Consider the following 19,466-nt stretch of genomic DNA (forward strand, 5'->3'; position numbering starts at 1 on the left):
TCTGCAGGCCACTCCGTTAATACGGGTCCAAGAGATGGGCCAGAACATTCAGGACAGCCATTCATTTCCCACCATCTTGGTAGGCACAGGGCCCATCAGGGAAGGAAGGAGGCTGATCCTGGGAGAATAATGCCCAGCTATTGCACTCTCTTAGAAAGTGTTTCTTCCTCCGCTGTCTCAGCAGAGACGCTTTCTTAAAGAATGTTTTCATACAAAATTTCTAAAATGCTGAAAATACAATAAGATTAACGGCCCCCGGAGGCTATGGCTTAAATATTTTATCTTCTTAGATATCAGTTACACTGCACTTTCCTCCAAGGATCTAAAGTCTTTTAAATATAGCATCTAATTAATCCTCCTGTCATCTGTGGATGGAGCAGCATCATTACCCCGATTTCACAGGTGAGGACACAGAAAATATGGGAGGGGTGTCCACAGGCAGAACCAGGCTGATTTCAATCAGTGGAGACCCCGACCACACCACCGGTGGCCCACTCAATGGGGGCATCACCTGTAAAACTCACTTGAGAGATGCCACTCCCGGCCCATAAACTACAGGCCATTCAGGCACAGTTAACGAAAGATGCCAAGATAGGCTGAGGACGTCTCTGCCACAGATACACAGGCCATGAGGCAGGTCTCGGAGAGCAGCTGACTCAGTCACCCAGAGATGACCCATTCCCAACCCAGACGACCACATCGCTCACGGATCTCCTGATGTTTTCTTTCCATCTTCACAAACAGACAGGTAATTTTGCAAACAACCCCTGCATTAATAGAGTTGTGCGACTAAAACGGTGTTTTCCCGTAATAACCAGGTCATGATACAGCTGATCCTTCATTAGCTTCCATTGCCTGTGCACCTCTTGTGTCCCAGGCAACAGACCAGATATAACCATCTGAGATCTCTGAGCCCCACCCTGAAAGGCAGTCATCACTGGTATCACTTTACATAGAGGCAGAGATGAGGCTTGATGGGCTTCACTCACTGGTTCCAAAGAGAGAGCTGGTGGCTCCCAGGACAGCTTCCCTACTGCTCCTTGGTTTCATTTTTCAAGTCAGTTGATTGTTTAGATCCAGCATTAAGCAATATGGCTCATCACTTTGGGTGACTTCTGCTGGATCAACACAGGCGACAGACGCTCAGGAAAGAGAGGCTTCCTGATGATGAGAACAGCTTCATCACAGCCATCACTGTTGCCACTGTAGCCAGGAGCATGGGGTTTGAAGAAGGAGCAGTTTAAACCCAGACATCACCTAAAAGCCATGGTCTTAAAGAAAGGCAGTGCTCTCTCTGTCAAAACTCAAAATCGCTCAGTCTTCACACCCCTCTTTCTGGTCCCTCCCTCGATCCGGAGCACCCACTCCACAGGGAAAGCGCGAAGGATGACCCAAGCCATCAAATCCAAAAGAGTCTCGCTTTTGGCGATTATGACACTGCTTCCAAGGGAGAGAGATACAGTGGAGATAGAGGAGGAAGGAAGGGATTAAAAGGGGAGAGGAGAGATGGAGAAGGAGATATATATCTATCTTGATACATATATGAAGAAAGAGAGAGAATGAGAGAGACCAAGACAGAGAGAGAAAATGACAAATGGATTGTAGAGGAGTGGATATCGCAGAGAGACCCAAAACAACGAAGAAAGAAATCAAAGCCCATCATCCAGCCTGGGGAGGAGAAGCACAGAGAGAGAAAGGTGGAACGAGATGAAGAAGAAAAGCAGAAGGAAAGGACGAGCCTGGAAGAGAAACCCCAGCACTGTGATGGGAGCGTCTGACCCGAGTTGTAAAATGACAAGGATGGAGTGAGCAGTTTTTAATACAGATAATATTGTCCGTGTAGTCTATAAATATAAAATTAAATGCTGACCTCCCTGGTCCATGTCAAAAGTCCACGCCAGTGTCAGCACATATTGTTTTTATTTGTTTCAAGAGAAAATAGATCAACAACATTAACCTCCCAATGAACAGAGAATTGAATGAATTAAAAAGCAGAGCCATAAATCGCGCCGGTTTTATTGGCACCGTGATAAACACGCCCAAGGCTTCACGGGGAGTGGGGCTCGGGATGGCCTCGGTACCCCGCAGCCTCTCGCCACCAAGGAAGGAAAAGTAATATTAAGATGGGGCGCCGTTCGCCCGCGCGCACCGCCTCTATCCATCACCATATGACAAAGGCTCCAGTACGTGTTTCGAGAAATATTGAGAGGGAGAAGAACCCAGGAACAAGACAATTTGGAGAGACCCTGGGGACCCAGGTGGCCCACTCGCCAGCTGCCTTTCGCCCAGAGGAGTCCTAAGGGACGAGGGTGGAGCTGCGCCTGAGATTTCCAGAACACAACCGGACAGCCCTGTGGCCAGAGCATCCCGGGGGCTCCCGGTCGCCCCTCCAGCTCCTGCTCTCCCAGCTCCAGCTCTCCTTGGGCCAGTTAGTTATTCACAAAAGGAGCTGCTTGCCAACGGAGGAAATGCATTTTATTTCCAGCTCAGGAATTCACACCATCACTTGGGCAGTTGCTAAATAAAGCTCCATCCCTTTCACAAAGCCAGTTTCTTGTGGACCTTACGGCACTGGCTTCATGCTGAATCTGAACAGTTCTTAATTACGGAGATGAGGCTGAGCACCGGCGTTTACAGAGAGGAGATGGAGACATGCACAGCAGTCAGGCTCTCAGCCTGGTCAGTTTGGTCCCCAGAAGCCCTACGGAGGAGAACGCCCAGAGACGCCCTTCCATCCACACCCCATGCCTCCCCCACTCTTTTTTTTTTTTTTTTTTTTTTTGCTTTTTAGGGCCACACCTGCGGTGTATGGAAGTTCCCAGGCTCGGGGTTGAATTGGAGCTACAGCTGCTGGCCACAGCCACAGCCACAGCAACCTGAGCTGCATCTGCGACCTACACCACAGCTCACGGCGATGCCGGATCCCTGACCCATGGAGCGAGGCCAGGGATCAAACCCGCATGCTCCTGGATCCTAGTCGGGTTCATCATCGCTGAACCACACAACAGGAATTCCCACACCCCGTGCCCTCTATTAACTTTCTCTCGAGAGGCTATAATTCTGGAGGTTCAGAGCAGGCAGAGTGGCAATGGGGTAAACGCTTTAATCTCCCCAGGAGACCCTCGCATCATCTCTTCGCTGCCACCACCAGCGGAAAAGAGGAGGTCTCGGGGATTGGGGAGAAGACTCTTCTGTGAGAGGCGTGAGTACAAGGCAACATAAATCAGCCTGAAAATAACTTCCATTTCTAAACAAAATAAATGTTATATATTTATAAACCAATGGTAAACAAATTGACTGGATCATTAAAACTCAGAAATAATTACTCTTTGGGACGAATTTACACAGCAAGAAAGATTCTGTAGCTAGTAAAATATTTTCAGTTAAGTGATTATCTCACAAAGCTCCTATTTGCGATACAGCTTCTACCGATTTAGTCACAGGTATTCTCAGCCTGCCACGGATTGTGACACAACTCGGTCAGGTGGACCCCAGAGTTAGTTGGGCTCACGGACAGAATTGTTGGTTTTTGTTTTTAACCCGTTAGGTTTACATGAATGGACTCCGATGGGAATGGTGTTCTCTTGGACCACGTGAGAATGTGCGGGTGTGTGCTTTCTGCGTGTCCCCCATCCCCTCAAATTAGGACTTTGCTCTTCATAACAAAATAATAATAACAGTGAGCAGCACACACAGTGCTCATGATGGGCTTTGTCCATGACAATGTATTTCATTCCCCAAAGCATCAGCGTGATTCCAGGAAACTGAGGCCCAGAGAGGACCGATAATTGGTCCAGAGTCACCCAGTAAATGACAGAAGGATTCCAGCCCAGGCAGTCTAGCTACAGAGTCTCCGCATTTGGTACCTACATGGTAGTCTGATGTCTTTCCTAGGCCCTGCCCATTAGCACAGCAAGTTCGCATCAAGTCATTGGGGCGGGGGGTGGGGGGGGAGGTTTGCACCTGCAACATATGGAAGGGTTTTTTAAGGACTGCACCTGCGACATACGGAAGTTCCCAAGCTAGGGGTCAAACTTGAGCTGCAGCCACCAGCCTATACCACAGCCACAGCAACGCAGGGGTCCAAGCCACATTTGCAACCTATACCACAACTCCCAGCAATGCCAGATTCCCAACCCACTGAGTGAGGCCAGGGAACAAACCCACATCCTCATGGATACTAGTTGTTATTCATTACCACTGAGCCATGACAGGAATTCCCACATCATGTCACTTTAAGTCACCTTTGATCTCAAAGACATATCTGTACCCCCATGTTCATGGCAGCATTTGTTATTCACAGCATTCAAGATACAGAAACAATCTAACCATCTGTTCACAGATGAATGGATAAAGAACAGTATGCATGTAGGTGCAATGGAATATTATTCAGCCATCAAAAAGAAGGATATGCTATCATTTGCATCAACATAGATAAATCAGGAAGCGTTACACTAAGTGAAATAAGTCAGACAGAAACAAATACTGCACTTATATGTGGAAATGGAAAAAAAAAAAAACTGGTTTGAAATCCTAGATAAAGAGATAAGAATGGTGGCTTCCAGGGGCTGGACATGGGGGAAATAGGGAGAAGGCCAGAGGGTACAAGCTTTCAGTTATGAGTAAGTCTCGAGGCTCTGATGTACAGCCTGGAGACTGTAGTTAATAACAGTGTACTGTATGTGTGAGATTTGCTAAGAGAGTGGATCTTAAGTGACTTCACCTCCCCCCCCCCACACACACACGGTGATGGATATATTAATTAACTTGATTGTGGTTATTTTATACTGTATACATGTATCACATCATCACATCCTGCACTGTAAATCTATAAATTTTACTTGACAGTTCAACTACAATAAAGCTGGAAAACAAAAGACAACTTTCCCACTTCACGTGCTGTGAGATTTCCTGGCCCTCAACAAGGCAACGGTGTGGGCCATGAGAAGAATGAGCAGACTTTTGAGACACTGATCACCCAGGACTCCGGTCCCCTGAGACCCCTCTGGCATCTCTGCGTGTCCTCCCTAGGGGTCTCACGGGAGCTCACAAACACACAAGACCATGAAAGTCAGCCCTGCATGTGCCCCATCCACACTGCCATGTGCCCACCCACAGGGTGAGAGCCTTGCCAGGCTCTGGGGTTGATGGGGAGCAGGCGCCACCCTCCAGCTCAGTGCTCAGGGCAGGCTTGCTCAGCGGGGCCCTGCAGGGGGAAGCAGCATCTCTTGAGGCCCTCATGAAACATCTCCGTGGGTTTCTCCCTGCAGCCCCGTCACCTCGGAACAGGGGTGAGGAATACCCTTCTGTCCTAAGGATCCTCTCCCCCGGGTTCTAGCATCAGGCTGCAGCCCAGAGAGAAGAACCTTGAGTGCAAACTGAGTCAAGTGCATGCCTACAGGTTTGCCCATCCTTTTGCCAGACCTACCCAAGCAAGGGCAATGCCCACTGTTGAAGCATACAGCAGGCTTACACAAGTCAACACAGCTTTCACTTTATCTTATTTTATTTATTTAATCTTATTTTATTTTATATTATTTTATTTTATTTTATTTTTTTGTCTTTTCTAGGGCCGCTGCCGCGGCATATGGAGATTCACAGGCTTGGGGGTCCAATCGGAGCTGTAGCCGCCGGCTTACGCCAGAGCCACAGAAACTCGGGATCCGAGCCGCGTCTGCAACCTCCACCATAGCTCACGGCAACGCCGGATAGTTGACCCACTGAGCAAGGCCAGGGATCGAACCCTCAACCTCAGGGTTCCTAGTCAGATTCACTAACCACTGCGCCACGATGGGAACTCCTATTTTATTTTTTAATTTTTATGGCCACACCTGAAGCATATAGAAGCTCCCAGGCTAGAGCTCGAATCAGAGCTGCAGCTGCCAGCTTACACCACAGCCACAGCAACGCAGGATCCAAGCCACATCTGCAACCTACACCACAGCTGATGGCAATGCCAGATCCTTAACCCAATAAGCGAGGTCACAGATCGAACCCACATCCTCATGGATACTAGTCAGGTTCTTAACCCACTGAGCCATAACAGGAACTCTGAGCTTTCATTTTAATATCACCATAAACCAAACCAACTACAAATCTACACTTTTATTTTTCATTTTAGGGCCACGCCAGTGGCATATGGAATTCCCAAGCTAGAGGTTGAATCAGAGCCGCAGCTGCCAGCCTACACCACAGCCACAGCGATGCAGGATCCGAGTCGTGTCTGCAACCTACCTTGCAGCTTGCAGCAACTTCGGATCCTTAATCCACTTCAAGAGGCCAGGGATGGAGCCTGTATCCTCACGGACACTATACATCTTAACCTTCTGAGCCACAACAGGAACTCCCAAATTTATACTCTCGATGGTCCGATTTTTCTCTTTCCACTAGTCCAGTTAGCTGAGACAAGTTGGACAGCCTGGCTCTGGTCAGCTTGGCAGAATCGATTCCCCATCATGACCTAGGGCTTCTAAGGCCAGCTGCCAGTTCCTCTGCCACACCCATCTATATCTGTGAGACTTGGGGAACGTGGCTCAGCTTCCTCAAGGCTGTTTCCTTTTCTATAAAAATGGGAATTCATAAAGCACCATCCTCGTAGGGTTTGTAACTGCCTATGTAAAGCTCACAGCAGATGCTCCTTACAAGTTAGCTCTTCAGTGGGGCTGGTCTTCCAAGTCACGAGAAAGGGGACATGATCCGGGGCCACAGCTCAGGTTGTCCTGGATCCTAGGAGTCAGGACCAACCAACCCGTGGGTGTCTTATCACCCTTGGTGGTCTACCCTTCCAGAAGCATCTGTGAGAGCCAGCTCTGGCCCAGATGCTGTGAAATGTGGTGACTCGGGAGCCTCCCCTCTTGAGAGTCACCTGGGGAATTCAATTCTGGTCTGCCAGGTCCAGTGGCCACATTACCTTCTGAGGATGTGGCTCGCCAGGGCCAGAGCGCTGCAGGATGCCACCTCCCGTCCAAACCTGGGCACAGGTGGGCGAGCGGTGGAAATTCACTCTCATCTCAACTGGTACCCCATCTCATCTCCTTCACCTTGACGGAGGCCTTTCCTTGAAGGCTTCAGAACGTCTGAAAGGAAGAAAGAGAATGATGGCCTGGTGATTAAAATGAGAACACGTATCCTGCTGGACCCCAAGCAATATTCACTCCATCCCAGTTAATAGATCCAGAAATAATTCCTGTTAATTTCTCTACCTCTTAGAAAGAGACATTACTAATTCAGGTAAGGTATTGCTGAGCTAAATGCCAAGACAATAGACTCAGACCCTCAAGATCCAGATGTGTTTGTCAGAGAAACGCACGTCATTTGCTTGGGCCGGGGGTGGCGCGTGTTGAAAAGGATTTCAGGAAAGTGGCTGCATATCTACTCAACTTTCAAGGCGGTGGATGCCTTTGCATTGGTGTGGACGGTGGCTTTTCTATTTGGGAAGCAGACATCTTGTTCATGGTGACGTGGATGGATCCGTGTGTCGACCCGTGAGGAGGTTCATTAATTCAGGTGGTGTAGACCCTCCACCTGGGTGATTCAAGATGAAAAGGTAGAATTCAGCACGTGTGAGAAATAAAAGTATGAATCTCCTTTATCACTCTGTTTTATATAGAACTTTTATTAATATGTGCTGGAGAAGGAGGGGCAGAGGATAAAACAGTCACATGTCAGCCGTTTTCTAAGGGAGACTGGCAGGGGGCTGGGCCGTAGATCTTCAGAGAATGATGTTGAGTTATGACCCACCATTAGGAGGGAGTGTTCGTTTCTCATTTGTCTGGGATGGAAAAGCTCCCTCTGTAATATTGAGAGTTAATAGCTCCTCAAAGAGTAGAGTTTGGCTTCCTAAATTACCAGGATTGGCTCTGGACCAAGTCTAAAGTCACCCAGCGCTCCATTTCTCACTTCCCGCCCTGGGCCCAAGAGATACCAAACCCAGACCGAACATCCTTGGAGGGAACAACAAGAAAGCAACCCACACCCAAGTAGCAGATGAATACCACACAGCCCTCCAATGGATCTGCTTTGCTGAATTGTAGCATTTTATGCGGAGGATTGATGTCAGGCCAGTTGAGCCTCGTATTTCCATCCTTGCTTCTAAAATGTTTCTTAGCCTGTTTCCAACTTCACCAAAGGCGGCCCGCCCCTCCCCACCCCACCCCCCCCCAAATGAAACGGCTCACTTTGAAATTGACGACTCCTCTCCTGGCTCTGAAGGGGGCTGAGGCAGGTGCATTTCTTTCTGCCTTGCAGACATCTGTCCTCTCCCCAGCCTTGCGGGCAACGCACCCCCGCCCCCGCCAGTGGAGACAAAGCTCCCAAAGGCAGACAGGAGGTGACTGGTTCAGGTATTGATCAACGCTTACTCACATAAAACCTTTCACCTCCCTCAGAGCACGATGGCCGAGCCACCGTCTGATATGCGCATGTGGAAATAAACTGGAATATAAAAAATCTGCATCCATGACAACATGGGCTATGATCTCATCGGATGCTCCACGCCAAGCAGAGGGCAGCTGTGGGCCAGCTGGAGAAATTGTGCACTGGAGATGCTAGAACAGCAGGCCTCCTGGACATTCCAGGGAGATGGAGGGCTCAATGACCAATGCCCACATGCACCCACCATCTTCACTACACGGGGTGGCCGAGAACCGGGATGCACAGGAAGGAACCTTGGCCTTAACAGCCATCACAATTTGCTATGCATGGGCAAGCCCTGTTCTCTGGGCTGTGCACCTGTCTTCCCATTCAGACCTCTTGGTCATGCAGGTGACTCAGGGCCAGGGACCTAGAACCCTTGGCTCAGGGGGAGCCTGTGGTGGAACCATACCCCTTGACACCCTCGAAGCATCTTCCTGCTCTGGGCCACAGGTCCTCCAAGCAGTTGCTGTGGGAAGACAGCAGGGGAGGATCAAACCCATTTTGGGACACAGTAGGAGTCCCAGAAGTAATGTCACCCACTTAAGCCCTAAACAAGACACCCGTGGTGTTTTAGACTGCATAGAGCCAAAAAAAGCAAAGAAATAGCAAGATCCAGCTTATAAATGATGGTATCTTTTAAATATTTACTTTGCTTAAGTTAATATCTTTTTTTTTTTTTTCTTTTTAGGGCTGCACCTGCGGCATATGGAAGTTCCCAGGCTAGGGGTTGAATCAGAGCTATAGCTGCTGGCCTGCACCGCAGCCACAGCAACACCAGATTTGAGCCGAGTCTGCAACCTGCAACACAGCTCACAGCAACACCGGATCTTTGACCCATGAGTGAGGCCAGGGATTGAACCCGCATCCTCATGGATATTAGTAGGGTTCATTGCCACTGCGCCACAAAAGGAACTCCCATAAATTACCATATTTAACACAAAAATAATGTAATATTATCATGATAATTACAGGATTTATTGTACCACTGACTCAGAAAGCACTATAGATAGGATAAGTCAGTGATGGGCCACTCCTTATGATTCCTTTGTATCCAGGCAGGAGTAAACTATGCATAGGCTCAGATAGAGGTGGAGCCAGAGCTCTTTGTGGAAGGCTCAGGTTCAAAGAAAGACTGGGTCTGGCTCTCCTGACTCTCAGGCCTGTGAAATTGCTGCCATTCCAGAGCCCTTAAGTGGTCACGTGGTCAATGGTACACCTGGGCCACGTCCACGGGGCGGGGCACTCTCTCCAGGCACAGATCATCCTGTCCAGCAAGACCGTCCTGCAGAGTTAAACAGCTGCTACTTTCCCCAAAGATGTGAGGATGGCTTGTTGGTTATATGACTCACAGTTTATAAGGCATCCTGGATGCATCAAGACCAACAGCACCTATAAACACACGTTAATCCCAGCCATTTCCACTGCTCCGTGTGAAAGAGTGCCTTTGGAAGAAGGATGCCTTGCAAACAGGGTCATTGCTCTTCAAGATCTGGAAGGTGTTCCCCAGGACAGCTGTGCACAGAGCATCCACTATGGTCTCAGCGGGAGCCCTTCCGGAAGCCCCAGAGAACATGGACAAGAGGCAGACAAGGACGCTTGCTGGGGCGGTTTTACAGAGGATCTAAAACTTACTGGGTGGGGAGGGACATCATGTGTGGCCTGTCCTTGCCCTGTGCTTTGGATGGGCTGCCTCCTATGACTTGGAGGGGTACCAGTCAGAGGATTAAGATGCATCCCAAGTCACGGATGCAGGGAGCATATCCATATCCAAGAGCTTTCCTTTAGCGTCCTGTTATCAATCAACAGTGCTAATTTACACTAAGGTGTTAATGACTGAAGACCAAAGACCAAGTTATATCCCTCAGACAGCATTTGACAGTCACGAGGAGCAGAGAGTCACAAATTTTATTGTCCAATCCTGTCCCACTTTCCCCTTTTGCAGGCTGTGTGACCTTGAACAGAACAAATCCTTTAACCTCTTTTCACCATAGTCTGCTCCTTTGCAAAATGAGATACTTACCTCTGCTGCCTTTCCATGACTTAGATGTTATTTGCAAAACCTCAGCACAGGGGCCCAGGAAATGGCCAGTGTATGACGGGCTTGGGGTGGCCAGGGAGGAGGCCTTTGTACACTGGAGATTCCTCTAGACAATGCACCTGCCGGGATCAGCCAGGACCCTCACCAGGGTCAAAGCCCCAAGCTCCTTCTCTGAATGATGGTTAGATGCATCTCTCTCCTCTGAACTTTCTGACCCATGGAGAGGACTAGCACTGAGCTAGCACCTGGAGACCATGAGAGGCCGTGAAGGCCAAGTGGGGATGGAAAGAGGATTAGAGTGGGTGTCTTGATTCCTGCCTCTGGCTTCAGTGCCCTGGTTGGCCCTGATCATGGCATTGCTCTTTCTGGCTCATCTTCTCCTCACGTGGCGGGCATGAGGATCCTGCAGACATTTCACTAAGTTGGCTCTTGCCACAGTTGGGTCAGGGTGGCTGCAGGTCCAGACCTGGAGAGTCACATGGAGACCCACTATGTCCATGCTTGGCTTCCCAAGGTATTCCTGAGTGACTCATTCATGAGCACTTGGGGTTAATCCAGGAGTTTGCTGACATGTGGAGTTTGGGGAGACAGGTAATTCACTCAAGTACACATGGCGAAATTCTCAGGGAAAACTGTTTCTATCCAACCAGTAGCCAGGTCACAGGCAGAGAAAACCACCTTTGAGTTTCACCAAGGGGCAGTTAAGATACATTATCAGGGCTACACATAAATGTGCACATATACACTGACATGTACATACACCAAGACCCACGTACATTTTCACCCATGGGCATCGATACACATATGTGTACAAACACACCTGCTCTCTCAGGCTACTGGAAAGCCTGCTATAAGGATGAAATCACCTGAGTGTTTCCATTTATTTCTTGATTCTCTCTCTTATCCAGACTCTGGGCATCACACCCTAAGCCCCGTCTTTCCCTTCCAATGTCATTCTGCAGCTTCAGACTGCTCTGAAATAATGGACATGTATCAGTTAGCTCTTGCTGCATAACAAGATGTCCCAAAATATTAAGGCTTCAGTGTCAACCTAGCTCAGCATCCTGTGAGTCAGCAATTTGTGCTGGGCTCAGCTGGGTGGTTCTTCTGGACTTGGTGAGGCTCATTCTTGTGTCTAGAGTGAGCTGCTAGGTCTCTGAGAGACTTGCTGGTCTAAGATAAACCTGACCGGGATGACATCTTACTCTCCATGGTCTCTCATCCTCCAGCAGGCTGGCCAGGGCTTGCTGACGTGGAGTTTACAAGGTTCCAAGAGAAACAGCATGGAGGTATGCAAGGCCTCTTGAGTCTTTGGCACAGAAATGCACATTGAATTGGGCTTTTTCTGCATTCTGGGGCCAAGACAAGTCACATGACCAGCTCAGATACACAAGGTGGAGAAAGGGATTCCACTTCCTGATGGAAAATGGACTTGGCCAAGTTGTGTTGCAGAGACAGAAAGAAGGCAATACTTATGGCCATATTTGCAAATAATTAATCACAGGATATGTAGCTAAGGGCCCTAGAAAAGGCTGGGTCTGCCTTTTCTAGAGTCCCAGTCAAGCAGGGCAGGCCTGGCTTCCCATGACACCACCCCCATGCCCACCCCCTCTTTGTTGCTGCAGTAACCCTGCTGTTTCCCCCAAACACGAGAAAACCATTTTGCTCTGTTACGTTTTTCACTGACAGTTGAGAATACTTTTTTACCCATTTATGGGTGCAAATTAATGAGATGACAACAGACTGAAACCAATGACAACTGCTAATCTGTAAGCAAAAACAAGGGATGAGGAGCCGAGAGCAGTACAGCTGTTTTATTTTAATTGAGGAATGATTTTATGTTAGAAACACTCAATATTCAAAGCAAATTAAAAATAATGAAGTGAATTGATACCAATGGTATTTTTTTCTGCTTACTATCCCTTTGTAAATCTATTTCTTCACACAAATTGACAGGCCTAATTGATACATATGCTATTATTCCTCATTAGTAGGCTGAATAAAATAATTCTTGATTAAATTTATTGCAATTTACCAATCCAGCATAATGTTTGCAAGCTATAAAAGTCAATCAGCAGGAAACCAGGGGGAAGCAATGACATTATTTCATTTTATATAACACGTTAAGTGGTCTCCCCTCCCTGGAGAAGGGAAGGCCATCAGAAGACCCCCAGGTGGGCAGCACACTGGGAAGAGGGAGCCTTGACTAAAGCCAGTTTCCACAGGCACCAGCAAGAACTCCAAGCCCCCCTCTCCCTGTGTAGGTGGCCTGGGCTTGAGCCATCCCTGCCCTCCTGGCTGTGCCCATCTTCAGGTAGGTCTTCAGCTATTAATGCCTATGAGTTGTGGAGACAGATCTCCAGAGGCCTGAGGCTGGCAGTGGAACCCATCACCCTCCACCCATCCCACCTCAGCATGATGTGGAGGGAGGCTCCCTAGACAAAGTTAAGTGAGCAAAGCCACAACCTGTCCCTCAAGAGCTGGTGTGCCCTAGGCCACCCATCCCAGGGCACCCAGGTCAGAGAAGGTCCTGAATCCAACTGTTCTCCCATGAAGTAAGACCTCCCTGGAGGGCCTGGCACCCTAATGTCTCAGGGGTCACCCACTGGCAGTACACAATGCTCTATCCATTTTAACATCATCTTCTCTTTGGCTCCATGGAATATGAATAATAATAAAAATGAATTGCCAATCTTTAAAAACTTGGAGATTGCACATAAATCCCTGGTGTCCAAGTTTCCCTTGAAGAATAGGAATATCTGACCACCTGGACTCCTTTCTGTATGGAACTGAGTCAAAGCTGTCCTCTTTAGGTGGACAGCTCTTCTCAAGTTCTGTCCCTTCATTGTTGTCCATTACCTGCCTGCCCCTGCAGGTATCTATGTTTGTGAATTTCTGGGCCATGATCTTTGAGTGCTCAAGGCTCCACCCTTTGTAGCTCTGGGTTGTCTCAAAGTGACTGTGCCCTCTGGGTGGAGCTGTGTTGGAGGCACTTGACTTTTGATGTGGCAAACCTGTAGCAACACCCATGCACTGAGGTTTGCCCAGAGCACCTGCCCACAGGCTCTTCTCTATCCTGTGCTTGGTACAAACATTCTAAGATGGAATCTCTCCCTCCCTCTCGCTTCCATGGCCACCCTGTTGGGCATTTCACCCTCTATAACTCCTGCCACCCTCTGTAAACACACCCCTACTATGACCCATTCCCCAGAGTCCTGCTCTCCAGGTTATCAGCTGTGAATACCCCCTCTTTCCCAAGGTTGCGAAGACGGAGAAGGGTCTTCTGGACTCCTGACTCCCCAAAGCATCGAGCTAGAGCAGAGCTGACAGAGATATGGATAAGCATCATTATTCTTACCAGACAGATCTTTGTTGAAGCTTTCATTACAGCCACAGCCTCAAGATTACTCCTGGAACATAGTAGCTATTGATAGGTGGTTTTGGACTTGGGTCCTATGACTAGCCTCCTGACCCCTTTAGTTCCTTATCACTCTCAGTAGCAAAAAGGTGTATCTGGGAGGTTCCAATGTGCCCTTCTCCTCTGGTCCTGGGATGCTTGGGTTCTGCAAAGCAAGAGGGCAGCAGAAAACATCTCAGTGGGTGAACCACACATGGCAGGATGGGTAAGGAAACATCCCTAGGGACGGAGAGAGGCTCCCAGACCCAAGACACCAAGTGTGCAGCCAAATGCAGGTAGGACAGAGTGAGACAAGGCTTCAAATCAGGAGGGTCACCTCACTGGGGATCCCAGGATGAGCCTGGAGGGATGCCAACATCTCTTGAATGCTGCTGGGTCTGTGCAAACAGATGCCCGGTAACCCAGTACAAACTCCTCTTTATGCTCCAATACTGGAAATCTGACACTTACACCTGCAAGTTCCCCAAGAGCAGATACAAAGCACAGTTCATCACTTTCTTACCCCCCCACCCTCCACAAAGTTCTCCTCCTCCTCATCATCTTCATCTTTCTCCTTCCCCCTCCCCCTCTCCCTCCTCCTCCCTCTTCCTCTCCCCCTTCTCCTTCTCCTTCCTAGCCCCAAGGGAGGGCTCAACCATTTGTATGCCAATAGCAATCCTGGGAGACCACCCTAACTTCCTCCAATACATTACTATTGTCCCTGCCCTATGGCCCATCCTTCAGGCACCCTTAGTATTCACTGAGTTAGTCTTCTTTTATCTCAGAGAGCCAGAGCTGTTGTTGTGGTCCAGACCACCACTGTTCTCTCCTTCAGATGCACCAGGCCTGCAGGCAACTGCCTCTGTCTTACTCACCACTGTTGCCTCAGCACCCAACAAAACGCCTGACGCTCACTAACAAAAACAGTGATAAGGATGGTGTGGTTTTCTTATATTGGATACTTGTGTGCTGGCACTTGTGTGAAAGTTTATGGGCATCATCTCACGCAACAATTCTCTGGGGTGAATCTCATTATTCCTGTTATTTCCACAGGAGGAGAAGGAGGTTCAGAGGAACTGTGCCCAAGATCCCAGAGCTCGTTAAGTCCCAGACCAAAGCTTGCGAACTAGGTCTGCCCCATCTGCCCCGAGAGCCTGGTTTCTGCAGCCATAGGCTGTGTTGCCTCTATGGGAGCTCAGTGGTATTTGTTGATTAAATGGATAGATCACTGCAGTGTGTAGCTATTCTCCTACTGAATCATTCTCCATGCTGTAGCCACCATGGCAATAGCTCAAAATCTTCAATGGTCCCCATCCCCAACTCTTGAGCCTGGCTTAAAAGATCTAGCCCCTTCCTCCTGTGCCACCCTGGCCCCTCTTCACTCTTCCATCAGTAATACCCATCTACTTTCATGTTCCCAGAATGATGCTCCAGGTTATTTCTTGTCTCAAGCCCTCGCATAGCCAGTCCCTCCACCCACGATGCCTCTCCTCTCTGCTCCCCAACACCTGGAACTCTCAACTTAGACCCTGCTTCCTCCTGCCCCTTCCTGTTCACCTATCCAAGGCTTCCATCCCCCAGGTCACCACGGTACCCTGCGCTATCCCACAGGACATTAATGTCCAGGTACCATTGCCTCTGCTCCACTGACCTGTGGGTTCCTTCAGGTCCAGCATACGTGTGCTCTCAGGGCTCCCCACGGGCAAGCATGGTGGCCGCACATAAATGTCAGTGCCCAATAGCGATGCTCCTTTGGTTTAATGAGTGGATTCAACCAAGTTATTTGGTTTACTGAGTGGATTCAATCAAGTTATTAGGGAGCAAAACAGGCAATATTCAAGTTAAGCTGGGCTGCAAGGATCAACCATTGGAAAAGACTCATGACCCTTGACAAGACAATGTGCCTGGTGATCTGGAGGTGTGGTTTCCAGCCTTGGTGTGGGGCAGAATCACCTGGTGCTCTGATGAAAGCACAGGTGGCTGGGCCCCACCCCCACAGCCTCTGATTCAGTCCAACCAGGAAGACATGGGTGGACTGAAAATATCTAGTAAGTTTCCAGGTGATGCTAATGTTGCTAGGCAAGTCACTCTTCCAGAAGATTCTAAAAGGGCCCATCAGGAGTTCCTGCTCTAGCACCATGGAAACTAATCCAACTCGTATCCATGAGGGTCTGGGTTCGATCCCTGACTTCGCTTAGTGGGTTAAGGATCCTGCATTGCTGTGAGCTGTGGTATAGGTCGAAGACGTGGCTTGGATCCTGCATTGCTATGGCTGTGGTGTAGACCAGCAGCTGTAGCTCTGATTCGACCCCTGGCCTGGGAACTTCCATATGCCAAGGGTGCAGTCCTAAAAAGACTAAATAAATAAATAGGCCCATCAGAGAACAGTAACACCTGATAAGACTAGGAGGAGATGCAAAAAGGGACGTGAAACCCAAGCTTATTGTCTTGTCACGCTTGTGTCAAGTTGGTATCTTACTCAACTTTAACGTAAAGTCTGCATTCTGAGCAAATATGATCTAGGGGCCACCACACCCAGCCCCAATGTCAACATTCACGTGGATTCCAGCCTCTGGCTCCAGAAGCCCTGGCTTCTTACCGACGTACTGGTCCAGATCAGCCACATTTGGCACCTGGCTCTGGGTGCCAGGCATGCAGGCATTGCCAAGATGCCCCATGCAGCTTGCTGGCCATAAAACAAGACCTGACCCCTGCGTTGCTGATGGAAGCAGCTCCAGGCAAACCAATGGTATCCCGCAGACATCATGAGTGGGGAGGAAACAAACAGATTAATCTCTGAAATTTGATACCCGTTCCAGACACAAGTAGCAACAAACTTAGCGACAAAGCTGTCAAAATATGTTCCACAGCCTCATTGGCAAGAGATCTGGACACACGAAAAGAAATTCAGCAAAACCAAATCAGTTGCCAAACTGGGAGGGTTGACAGCGTGTTCGGGAATACATTTAGATCAAAACAGGAACACGTCCAAAGGAGCGAGTGTCTCCATAAATTATTATGGAATGATTAGAAATAATTAGTCAGTGATTTCAAAATATTACATCTATTTTTCAGTGGTATGGAGGGGACGTGTTATATAACGTGGGATTTTGTTTTTACATTGGGTTTTTCTATTTTTTTTCTTTACTGCTCTCCAGCAGTTTCTTTTTTTTTAAATGGGGGCCACGGATGTAATACTCTACCACGCAAATCACGGTGGCTTAAAAGAATATGTTTTTAGGCAAAAGGATTCCTCTGCAAAGCTTCTAATGGAAGGGAGATGGCAGAGGGAGAGAGAGATTCTTGGTCCTTTCCCAGTTGCTGGGGGTTGGTCTCTAGTTGCGTTTCCTGAGTTAGAGTTTGGTATCAAAGGAGTTATAGATTGTACTGGGGCTCACCCAAGTTCACGTGGAATTCCAACCAGAGTCAAGGCTGGATTCCAGGGTGTCTTTTAAGGCTGCTTTCCTTGGGCAGGTCAGATCTGGATTCAAAAGACTCTTGTGGTCTTTCGGTCTTTTTTTCTCTCTTTCTTTCCTTTTTTTTTTTTGGCTTTTTAGGGCAGCACTCAAGACACATAGACATTTTGGGCTAGGGGTTGCATTAGAGCTGCAGCTGCTGGCCTACACCACAGCCACAGCCACAGCCACACCAGATCCGAGCCATGGCTACCATCTACACCGAAGAAGCTCAGGGCAACGCCAGATCCTTAACCCACTGAGTGAGCCCAGGGATCAAACCTGCATCCTCATGGATACTGATCCAGTTCTTAACTCACTGAGCCACAACAGGAACTCCTCCTGTGGTCTTTCTGCATAAACATCTTTCTAGGGACAACTCTTCGGGACAGCGCTGTTCCCAGGGCTCCCGGCATACATGAGAAGAAATCTCATCCAGGCGACAGAGGAAGACCTCCGTGCCTCTGCTCCTTCAGCCGGCCCTGAAGGGTCCGACCAGACCGGAAACAGCCCCACCCCCAAGATCTGAGCATCCCACGGATTGGCAATGGTCTCTCAAACCTGGCAGTCCTGAGAAGGCAGACCAGGAAAGACCCACCTTCCTCACATTTCAGAAGGCCAGTGAGACCCAGCTCGGCCTCCATCCCAGAGCAGAGAGAAAGTTCCAGTGCCCAGGCATAAGGACACCCAGAAGGGCAAGCTCACTGCCCCCGCGGTCCTCTCTAGCCCCCGCTTCCTCCACTTTCTGTCAAGAGTTAAGACTTAACATCCGGCTAAGGGGTATTAACTTTTAAGTTGCCATAAAACCCAATAATTATATTTATCAATTTGTTTTAATTACAGAGCACGCTTAAGCATATGTATGAGTTAGCCGAAAAAGCCAGCACGCACACCTGCTGTGAAAGAGCGCTTTCCAAAACGAGACGTGAGGAAAATATTTGAATTCCATTTCCCTGTTCTAAAGTCCCATCTGGAAATGAAAAAAAAAAAAAAAAAAAGAAGAAGAAGAAGAGGGAAGGAAAGGCAAGACTTCCAACACAGAAGTAGGCCTTTACAGTTACGGCCTTTTACAAGATGATCCTGAGCTATGTTCCCTGTCTCTGAGGAAGGCACCAGCATATAAAATGGTAGTGAATTTGCATTACTTCCAATCCATCATTCTCTGGGTGTGCGGGGGAAAAACCAGGGGACCCGCTGCAACAAAGCTCAGCCTTCGTGTTGACAGATTCTTATTTAAGTGACTATGAATACAACAATTCCACAAATAATTTGTCAAGTGTGTGGCTGAACTGGCTCTGAACCCTGATAAATACCGACTCTCCTCCCGCTACAAAAGCAGCGTGGCTGGGTGTGCGGACACCGCCGAGCAGGCGCGAGGATTGAACTATCGATGCGGCTGTATTTCTAGCTTCTTTGTGGTTTCACAAAACAAAACAAACAAAAAGCCCCAAACAACTTTAGAGGTGGCTTTTTTCCCTCTGTGTTGGGTACCCGCATGGGAGATACCCTTTGGTTCCATACCAGACACGGCAGACTAAGCCACAGCGGTCCCTTTGCAGACCACGCTGCTGCCCTCCGCCCCCCAACCCCCCCACCCGCAGAAGCCTCTGGTTTCCCATTTGGATGCTCCAGTCAAGTCCCCTTGAGCCTTGGGCTCCCCTGGCTGAGGTCCTAAATGGTGCACCTGGCAGCTGGAGCCCCCAAGACCCCTTAACTGTGACCACACAGGGCAGTCGGCAGAGTGCGGGATGTGCCAGCAGAGGGGCGGTTCAAGACGTGCCCGGAAGATGGGGTGGCACATCCCCTTGAACAAAAACGTAAATCTGATCATCTTGGAAGACCACAATATACACCTACATGTCTCTTGCAGATGCAATTTGGTATGCATTATTAATTTATTTTTCATAAAGCTCCCCAGCTCCTGAGGGGGTGAGTGAGAGCACGGAGCTACCCAGATGATAAGGCTTACTTGTCAGGCGATGGTGGGCACAGGCATGTGACTTCCCTTCCTAAAACCCCAGCCAGGAGAATCCACGGACTCTTCCCAGGGAAAGAAATCTCCTGCAAATGAGATGATTCCGTTTTATTATTTATTTATTTTTCTTTTGTATTTTTAAGGGTTGCACCCGCGGCATATGGAGGTTCCCAGGCTAGGCGTCTA

The sequence above is a fragment of the Phacochoerus africanus genome, chromosome 8 (genome assembly GCF_016906955.1).
Source record: "Phacochoerus africanus isolate WHEZ1 chromosome 8, ROS_Pafr_v1, whole genome shotgun sequence".
Lineage (NCBI taxonomy): Eukaryota > Metazoa > Chordata > Mammalia > Artiodactyla > Suidae > Phacochoerus > Phacochoerus africanus.